We start from the raw sequence: 10,496 nt of genomic DNA, 5'->3' as shown, positions 1-10,496 counted from the left end.
AAAGATGTCAGCATGTTTGCCTAATCTTAAAAGAACATTAATTATTTTTAAGGACTTTGGAGTCATAAGACTATGTTCCATGGCAAATTGATGTTTAAGACTATACTTTACTTGGACATCCAAATTTACTGTTAGACAAATGGATAGCATAGTAGACTGGTGTTTGTGCAAAAGTCAGATATGCTAGTATGAGTCTTCTTTGTGGGACTTTTTTAATGCATATGTTGTGTTTGCATTTAAATTGTACATTTGTATGTTATTCAGCTATGTTTTTCAAAATTTCTATGTGGAAATCATACAGGAAGATATTAGAAATAGATTGTGGTATTTGAAAGAGAATGTCTAATTATTGTTTGTCTTTCTTCAACATGCAGTCAAATTAACATTTATTAAGGACATAACAGCTGTTTACTGATAAATACATCTGTGGCAAAATGAAGGTAGCATTTTCAGTGCATGTACCTTGAAGCCAAAGTGTCCTGGGCCCAATATGTTATGTTATTAATATTCATTTCATGGCCTAACCTATTGTACATATCGTTCTCAAGTGCATCAGAAAACAGTTACTACTGAAGTTGGATAAATTTTCACACTAGTTGTATCTCCTTATTTGATATTACTTAATGGATGATAAAACAGAGATCAACAATCTTTCAAAAAGCGTCATCCTATTTCATCATAACCTCGTACGATTGATTTTAAGGAAGTAATTTTACCTTCTTATCTCAGCTTCAGTGGATGGAATAATTTGAATAATGGGCATCTAATGGTACATGAATCTTTTAAATGTAAAACTGAATCTACCTACCCCTTTTAATATACTGAAAGCATCAGCAACTTCCGACTCTTTCCTTCTTATTGTTTCCTCGAACGTATTATTCCTCTCCTACCTTCAGTGTTCCAAGCTATTCATGCATTATGATCGACTATAATGCTGTGCTTAGCTACTTTTGTAATTTCACATTACTTAATGGATCACTCATTCATGATACCAATATTATGTCAGACATTGACCATTGCCTGATATGTGTGTGGTATACACATTTCAGGAGTTGGCTTTACTCTTGTCTTCAGATGATGGCTGTCATATACAGACAGATTATGTTTTGTTGTTAGTTAAATTCTCATTTTATATTCATTTGCAACATGTGCAGTGACAGCACAACAAATGCATATACAATTAATCTGAATTACCAAAATGAATAACAAACTTCTCTGATCACTGTCCTCCAGGAAAGTGGTATCCGCCTTTCCTAACAGAGACGTAATGATTTTACAGTTTCTGAGCGTCGCCATACAAAGTATGAATATTGCTAATACAATTTTCTATGAATAAGATTGTATTAATACATTCATAAAAGTGACCACTGTGAACAGGTGGGTGAAAACTGAATGCCATTAATAAAAAATACTGTTGTAATAATTTAAACCATTTAATAAATAAATAAAATTGTATAAATAAAACAAATAAATGTACATATCACCAAAATCACAAGCAGTCCTGCATAACACTCCACATAAGTATGCATCTTGAACATTTATGTAAGTTACTAGACAGTTCACAATAACAACAAATTATTTGTTCACTCAACATCAGGATTTCAATAGATACATTATAATTTGTGTGACCAAACTTCATCATCAAATTCCCTTAAACATGCTCGGAGCAGCCTTAGAGTCTCTTATCTCTTTCTTCTTCTTGGCAGGATCAGGAGCAAAACATTTCCACAATCTTAAAGTTTCATCTGCACCAGCAGACGACACTGTGCTTCCATCTGGAGACATAGCCAGTTGCAATACCAGTTAATTCAGCAACCTGCAATTAATTCAAGACTTGATTTAATTAACCTAATCCATGCTCTAATTTTATTGATAAAATTACGCAAGGACCAGTTCTCCAGGTTTGGGGTTTGGCAATAAACTCTTGCAGTAAAAATACAAACTGACTCTGCCTGCAGAAGGTGGTACTGGTATTCATGTTGTGTTAGTGTTTTGTTTGAACGACAAGATCCAGTCTGACATTTAGATGAAAAATATTTTATGGAAATACTTTATAAATTTGTACGGGGACCACAGAAGTTATTAACGTCTGTGGTCCCTGGACAAATTTAAAATATTCACCCAGTGCAATGATGAAAATAAAAGAGTTTCAATCCAAATTTAAGGATCATAATTCTTATGTTAAATAGTAAAATTCTGAACTACTAGATTAATAGAAGTAGAGAAGTGATTTTTAAGAAGCATAGACTGATAAACTAAAAGAGATAGGATAATAAAATAAAAAATGAGAGAGAATCTAACAAAGAACAGAATGAGATGGTATGGGCAATGGTTTATTAAGAATGAATAATAGACAAATCCCAAAGAAGGCTTTGAACATGAAAATGAAAGGAAAATGTTCACAATGGAGGCTGTGATAAAGATGGGAATGACAGGTTAAGAAACACAACAGAGAGAGAGGGAAGGTCAAGAGGAAGAAGCATAGGAGTTGTGGGTTGAGACCAAATTAAGAGGCCAGGAAAACCACCCCATTTTCTTCTTTCATTCCCTCAAGCACGGCAGAGAAAAGGTGATGGGAACAATATCAAAATAAACATAAATTACAAAGTTTGCCATGACAGTATTGGAGAAACATTTTCTGAGATTTCAGGTTCTCTTGGGATGGGTTGTCGGTGCCATGTATTGCGGCATAAGTACGTATACTGACTCATGATTTATGATGAAGCAAATAGAGAGTGGGGGAAGAAGACTTCCGTTTACAAAATATTTGTTAATGGGTGCCTGACTGGGCATCAGAAACATCCTGTTTTTCGTGCTAAACACTAAGTCGGACAATAATATACAAAAGTGGCTGGTAACACGAGCCTTTTCTACAAGAATTAAATCTCAGCCACAGGATGCTCAAAAATAACTGTGAAATAACTCTATCTTCCAACTAAACAATTATATATGTATAATTTTAAAATACATGAAAATATCCTGAGTGAACTTTTGTAGACATCTCCCAATACAAACCTTTCAGAAATAACCAATTCATTTTCAATCGCTTCTCTATTAACATTTCATCTCACTAAAATAATGATCATTTACCTTCGTCATTGATGGATATTTCCAGATAATTAGTTGCTTATTTGCGTAACCATGACCTGAGATGAGTTCTCTGTATGTAGCTGACCACTGAAGACCACATAACTGTAAGAAATTTTTTACAGTGTAAATATTTCAGTGGATTCAAGGAAGTAACAAAATCCACTAAATAACCCAGTCCAAGGAGACAAATGACTGACAGATTTAAAAATGCAAGACAATTATGAACTAAGAGGATGAAAAAATGTTTAACCACATATCGAGACTTTTCATTCATAAACCTTCCCTTAGTTGTAATAATGTCAAACATACAGAAGACAGTAGTTGAATGGCCATTTTATTACAAGCTTCAACAAGATAATCATGCAGTAGTTAGGCAACAGTCCACACATTTGAGATGTTTGTAAATTGACAAACACAAGTCACGTTACTTATTTGTTATAAAATCTTCTCAAATGATCAGACATGTCAATGTGGAGTGAAAAATCAATGTTTCAGATACTAGCTCCGTCTCCATTATCAGTGTCTTTGAAATGCTGGTTTTTGACACAACACTAACATGGCTGCCTAGATTTTTAAATAAAACAATAATTATTCACTTAATAACTATAGACGTGCTACTGTACCAACCAAATTTAACAGTGCATCAGCCTAAGCAGTTTGTATTTTCAATAGTCATGGCAGTCAAGGGGTCTTAAATACAGTAAATATCCAGGCCTTACCTGAGACTTAGTGTCGATGGTGTTGAAACAACAACCAGTATTGCAGTTCCAAAAGCGAAAGCATCTGTCACCTGTTCCACCACCGCTTGCCAATATGCTAGGCTGCCATGGGCACCATGCCAATGCCTTCACAGCTGCTTGATGTGCACTACAAACAAACACTGGAAATTACAACACAGCAGGAAAATACGCATCTCTCTATTGGAATGGAATGTCACAATTTTTACAGTGCAATTCTACTAAACTGAAAACGTGTTTGTCATTCCCTTGTGAAAATCACTTTTATGGCTAGAGCAATGATCATGGAGAAGGACATGGTCCCTGAAACACTGGTGATTTTTAATCAACTGATGTGACTGACAGTCCAAGAATGTTTGACTAAAATACAATCAACTTTGCAATACTAGAACAGTTTCAAGATACAATATATGTCTACAATCACATTTTATTATTTTCATGGAATTTATATGATAGAGTACAACGTCCACTCATCTCACAAATACGAAACTACATCATCAAGTATCCACTTACCTGAGAGAGTATAAAGGTTGGGGTTGCGAGTAAGCTCATCCTGCAACAACTGGCCAAATGTACAGCACATTGTCATTTCCACCACTAGCTAGGTATCTGCCATCTGGAGACCACTTTAGTCCACAAACCTGAAAACAGTGAAGTTATCAATAACACATCTAATATAAATGACGTTATGACCGTGGGAGTTTTCTCAAGAGACTGCATGCATGTGAATATTTTAATCTAAAACCAGAGGTTAAAGAGGGATGGGAGGGGGAAAATGCACATTTTAGTAACACTTATCTGAAACATTGCCTTTTTATGGTGGTCTGAAATCAGACTTTGCAGCTTCACTTTAACTGCAAGGAAGATGGACAGTCTGGGCTGATGGGAAACAAGGCGCTAGAGAGAAGTTGGGTAAGGAGAGAGATTATAAGTGGCCCTTTTAGGGCTCTTTTCAATAGGCGTGGACCATTTCCATCTTCCTTCTTCATTCCTGGTCTCTGGCTGGACAATCACCATGGCCTGGTCCTTTTCCTAACCCTATATAAACCAACCACTTCCCAACACTTCTCACTTCAGCCTTTGGGTTGGAGACAGTATGTTCCTCTGAAACACTGGTAACTGCCTACAAGTTCACTCTGTCACAGCCCATGATTAGATATGTAGTGGCCTGTCTCTGCAAGTGGTATGAGAGGTTACTAATTTCTTGAGATGAGGTATAGTGCAAGGTTTCTTGCAGCGACTCCAAGCGAATAAAGTATCTTCATCTTATGTTACTGTAACAATTAACTTTTGATTTGTGGAAGGTGTGTCGAGATTCATAGCGCCAGTGTTCCTTCCCAAAACTATAATCTTTTCCTGCCACGAATATATCACTACCCTGTACAGAAACTTAGTTCCCTGCTGTTAACAGCGTAAGTTATGGCATGACCTTTGGTGTGGTGGGGAGGGATAGCAGACCAGGGTACTTCTAAAACTGGCCTACATAATGTTTGTAGTTTGTCAGCAGAAGTGATTAAATGGTGGGTAGTAGACCTTCATTTAGTGTTGTGGGAATGAATCTGTCTGTGAACATGCCAATGGATTCTGCATAGTTAGCACAAACTATTGGCTCCATCCTCGGGAGTTCTCTATGCACGGTTTCTCACCTCTTGTGTATGAGAAGAAAACCCAGCCACACTGTGATCTCTAAGTCGAACATCATCGTGAATGATCTGACCACTAGCAGAACCACTGCTCAGAATGTAGGAATTCCACGACAGAGAGCTGACACGTGCCGAGTGACCGCCCATGATACGTACTCGCTTCATGTTGCTGCAATCCCACAACTTTGAAAGCAAAACAATTCAATTAATCATTTTGAGTATTATAAAATTCCAAAACAATGAGAACCCAAAAATATTCATTCAAATGTCATGAAATGAGGGCAGAACTTTTTTTTTGAATGGGACAGCAGATAAAGGAATGCATAAGGCACTAAACATTTGCAATTCCTGAACTACTATTACTACCACTATCATTTTTATTTATTATTTTCAAACCACAAACCAGCCTCAAATCCCATCATCTTGTTGCTGTCGTTGTTTTATAATTACTTCTGATCTCACACAGCCCACGAAGTGCCAACTTATTGTTTACTACAGTAATACTGTTCACATAAATAGTTAAGAGAAAGAAAAGTACTTTCAAGAATAAATATCCATACAAACTACTAGCAAATGTTTTCTTCACACTGTGACTGTGTTCAATGAGGATCTGGTACATGACATTTTGTAATTGTCACTTTGAACCGTGCTCTGCTCTTCAACCACGTTATTTAAAATACATTTTACCATCTGATTGTTCCTTCTACCAACAACACCACCATATTCATATGAATATAAGCTATGTGCATACCTAAGTCACACCTGAATTTCAATAAGATATAATTTGCAAGCTGCATCAAAACTTCTAAATTAATTTTCCCTCAGGTACCAGTGATTTTCTCTTTTTAGAAAAACAAAGGATGTCAGTTTCTCCAAGCACCTACTGTTATTCTAAGTTAGTCCATAGCCACCACTCATTTTGAATGTTTAACGTCAATATTGTCACATCAAAGAATACAGGTGTTGCATCTACACTTCCCACTTAACATGAAGGTAACATCTTTCAAGAGCAGGCAATTTACATGCCGCTAATTCTGTTAGTGGATAAATATAAACTTTTTCGGTAACATAACAAACCTGTATAACTCCCATATTTGTTCCCACAGCAAGACAATCTCCTTCTTGCATCCAACTCAGAGAACGCACAAAATCACTCCCTTCCAGATTGAGCAACTTCTGAGTCGCACCAGTACCAGCATTCCACAGATACACACGGTGTTAAGAGCAACTGCCAGAATGTTGTTCGGACTCCAATCGACCAGGTTCAGATCTGAAATAACAAGGACTATTACAACAAAATCTATGACTGAAATTTAAACAAAATTTTTTAAAGAGGCACAGTGTATTATGCATAACCAAAAACTGTGCAGCTGTAAAAATACATTACCTTTTTCAGAAAAGCCTCAAACTTTAATGGGTTATCTCAGATTCAGATAGAACTAATTATGTCCACTGAAGGACATTCTCTGTATGAACACACACATACAGAGAAAAATAAAAACAATGGAGATATTATTGAGGTAAAAGACCTTTTACAACGTAACAGAACAATATGTACATATACTCTGACTGCAAAAACATGTAAGGTGAACCAGATTCAACACATTGCTTGAGTGGTGTCCATTGTACATTAAGTCATTTACACAGGGTTTGTGCATACAATATATTCAAAACTGCATCGCACAGATGTTTATTATGCCTAGGGTTTCTTGAAATAAACTGTACTGAAATCCTGATTTATTATGGTAATATTATAAATAAATATATCCACTAAAAAGCACCATAAGTGGCAGCTCTTCACAAAGGGTTTTCTTCAAAAGAAGTTGCATGAAATAATGAAACTCCTTCAATCTTCTGAAAATGCCCTTAATTGACATAAAGAAAAATCAGTATAAACCAAAATATTCTCTTCGACCAGAAATAAAAGGCCTTGAATTATAACCTAATATCAATGGATTAGATTAAGCATCATAACTGCAGTGTATATGTCACCTTTCAGGAAAACACTGCTGAATGGCTTGGACGCCTTCAACATTCGATACGACTTATTTCCAAAAACCAAAATCACACATTTTATCTGTACCATTGCTATTACTCAGAATAAAATAATGTTCATTCTTAGATAAGGCTCTGGTCTCGCTTCCATCATATTTATTGCAACCGCCCTTCCGCAGACTGCGTTCTTCTTACTCTGGTTGCCCCGGGATCAAACCCAGTAGCGTGCCCGGTTTGCTTGCGGTTACAGCTTGATATAACGCCGGATAAAGCGGAAGGATATAAGGAATAATAATTGGTGTAGGGTTTGTCGGCGAGCAAGATTGTCCGACTCTCAGGGATTATACGGGGACTGTGATAGTTGGAGCGGCCGTGCGCCAAGGACGTGAAATCTGTGGGGATGATCAACTGCAGACCACACCGAAGTCACCTTGGAGACGTTTCACCTTTTATTTCCTTTCGAGACACTGTAGTACAATACGTTATTCTGATTGTAGGGCAGCGCGATGATTCGGCTGTTGTATTTATAATTGTAAGAATCAAGCAGAAACTGTCTGCTTGCCTTGAAGAAACAAACTGTTGTAATTTGTACTTGAAATTTTGATGAATCGAGCAGAAACTGTCTGCTTGCCTTGAAGAACCGGACTTTCAGAGAGCGAGCCCCAACGCAATCTCGCTTTTTATATTCCCGCAACGTAACTGTTCTTGAATTTTGAATTGAATATGACAATCCGATTCGTCCCCCAAAAAATCACTTATGACGTCGGAAACGTGCCGAACAGCCACATGCAAATTCCATTGGTCCGAGTCGTAGTGAAGCAGCAGTCATCTGGCAATCGTCACTCCACACCTACTAGGGCGCCCCAAACCAACAGTCACTAAACCGAATGTCGGGGGAAGAGACTTTCACACGCCAGGATGGCGCCACTCTCTTTCCCAATGTGATACATTGGACAAAGCCAAAATTTAATAAAATCACTCAAATTTTGATGAAGTGAGGTGTACCAAGTATCATAATCACAACTCCTTCGTTCATATAAACCAGATTAATATGCCAAAGCCTGGTTTACACCTCATCTCAAGTTTCAGTCCGTCAGTGTGAGCATTTGTCAGTGTGAGCATTTGTCAGTGTGTGCATTTGTCAGTGTGAGCATTTGTCCGTGTGAGCATTTGTCCGTGTGAGTAATTTTCGTGTGAGCATTTATGACAGTGAGCTTCTTTCTGTGCGCAATTTTCGTGTGCGGTTTTGTCGTGTACGGTTTTGTCTGGTCACCGACGCAGATTGCGGTATAATATTAAAATGGAGCGTAAATATATATAAAGTCTTCCGTGGAATCATCTGGCGCAGAATAGCAAACAAGATAGCGAGTCTTCGGTTCGGTAATAGGCGGGAAATTGTTTTGACAAGAACGGAGAAACTGTCGACCTAATTACCCGCTGCAATACCGACTGACAATTCGTGGCCATTTCATTTTGTAAAAATGGCTGACTATGTGTTGCGTGCAATCAGGCTGCGACCGTTGGTAGTTGCAGTGAGGGATTTTCACTCGCGAAATTTACCCGTACGATGCACATGCTTTCTCTAAATACTCCTAAGGGAAATTTTTCTTGTGTATGTTTTAAATTGCGCCTAATTCATTTAGAGAAAATTATTTTGAAGAATATAATTTAAATTTGTGGCACTTATATTCTCCTTATCTCGTGAAATATTCTAATTTTCCATCTACCACCCAGTCAAAATATTTATTAGCGCTAGTTTCGCCACGTTCTTATTATCGATTAAGCGACAAACATGTAAATTCTGGGTGTCATTCATACATCATTTCATCAAAATCCGTCTGGGGGTCCTAGAGAGTAGAGATGCTGACACGCAGATGGACAGGCGTGTGTAAAGTAGGAATTTCATTTAACTTGTTCATATTAAACCATCGAGAACATTCGGCAGAATCACAGTTACCAGACGCCATTAAAATGGTCCGGTGGATGAAGCTTAGTCATGTGTAGGCACAAGAACTATTTGTGACTTCATTCTAATTCTTATAATTTCGGGAAAGCGTAATTACTGGAAGGTCCATTAAAGAAGCCAGACTTTACCCAGTCCCCGTGACAAAGGGGCCATTTACGACACAACGAAACTTCCGAATAGTAAATGCGCAGGAATATGATGCCCCGAAGATGGAGACCGTCCTTCGCCTTCTCCTCTCTTATCCCTAATAAAACGCGGCTTCTGATACGTGAACGAGCAGCGGGAAATTCGTGTGAAGTTGAGGTCTTGAAACCTGAAGAGAGGGAGACACCAAGGAATATTAAAAGAGGGTAATGTAACTTCGTATGTAGAAGGAGCAGGAAACGTTCTGTTCACATTCATACAGCAAATAGAGGAAGCTTTTTTAAGAAGGGCAGCGGGAAATAAATTTCGACACGTTGGTATTAATGAAGGATAATGCTAACGCGTGTCTGAGGTCTAACCTTTAAAGATGTGGACCGGACTCAGCTGGCGAGGGACGAAGTGAGTTGAGAATTTAGAATTCTGCATAACGAACAGTGAGGGTAATGAAATATATCAGGCTCCGATGGGCTGGGTATGTAGCACGCAAGGCGTGCATGCAGAATTGCTTGTATCATCAAAACCTCTAATCCTACATAGAACGAAGGAATGTGTTGTTAAACAGTGGGCAAAATTAAGCACGTCCTACATCAGCAAAAGGTTTTGGAACTCGTACAAGAACATAAATTCAGAGGCCGAAGTTTCAGTCATGTCCCCCTTCACCGGAATATTATTGCTAATGGCTGAATTTTGCATAAGAAACACCTCGTTCATGCTCGTAAGTTTCTTTAACGCCGCGCCGTAAATCTACGTCATGGGACCGCCCGCTTTTCTTCCGCGCCGGAGGAAGTTGTGCTATGGATTTCTATCGACCTCGGCCGGGTTTGAACCCGCGTACCTTGGGTCCAGTGGTGAGCAAATTATCCTCTATTCTACGGATGGCGACACGTTCAAATATTACTTTGCTAAAATAACAAACGGAAA

The 10,496-nt window shown here is 38.0% G+C and overlaps 1 pseudogene across 1 annotated transcript; it reads right to left on the bottom strand.

Annotated features, from left to right (window-relative positions):
• Nucleotides 1-1,317: 1,317 nt before the first annotated feature.
• On the bottom strand, nucleotides 1,318-7,556 carry LOC147872734 (cell division cycle protein 20 homolog; annotated as a pseudogene). The gene is made up of 7 exons (XR_015536959.1): nucleotides 7,463-7,556; nucleotides 6,548-6,776; nucleotides 5,474-5,653; nucleotides 4,341-4,468; nucleotides 3,810-3,957; nucleotides 3,091-3,192; nucleotides 1,318-1,816 (listed from the first exon to the last, which is right to left on the bottom strand). The product of XR_015536959.1 is annotated as a cell division cycle protein 20 homolog (transcript).
• Nucleotides 7,557-10,496: the final 2,940 nt, after the last annotated feature.

Source organism: Zootermopsis nevadensis, unplaced genomic scaffold (genome assembly GCF_977971745.1).
Source record: "Zootermopsis nevadensis isolate Lab colony 2312 unplaced genomic scaffold, Znev_1.0 Znev_ptg000024l, whole genome shotgun sequence".
Taxonomy (NCBI): domain Eukaryota; kingdom Metazoa; phylum Arthropoda; class Insecta; order Blattodea; family Termopsidae; genus Zootermopsis; species Zootermopsis nevadensis.
This window is presented reverse-complemented; position numbering and strand designations above follow the sequence as displayed.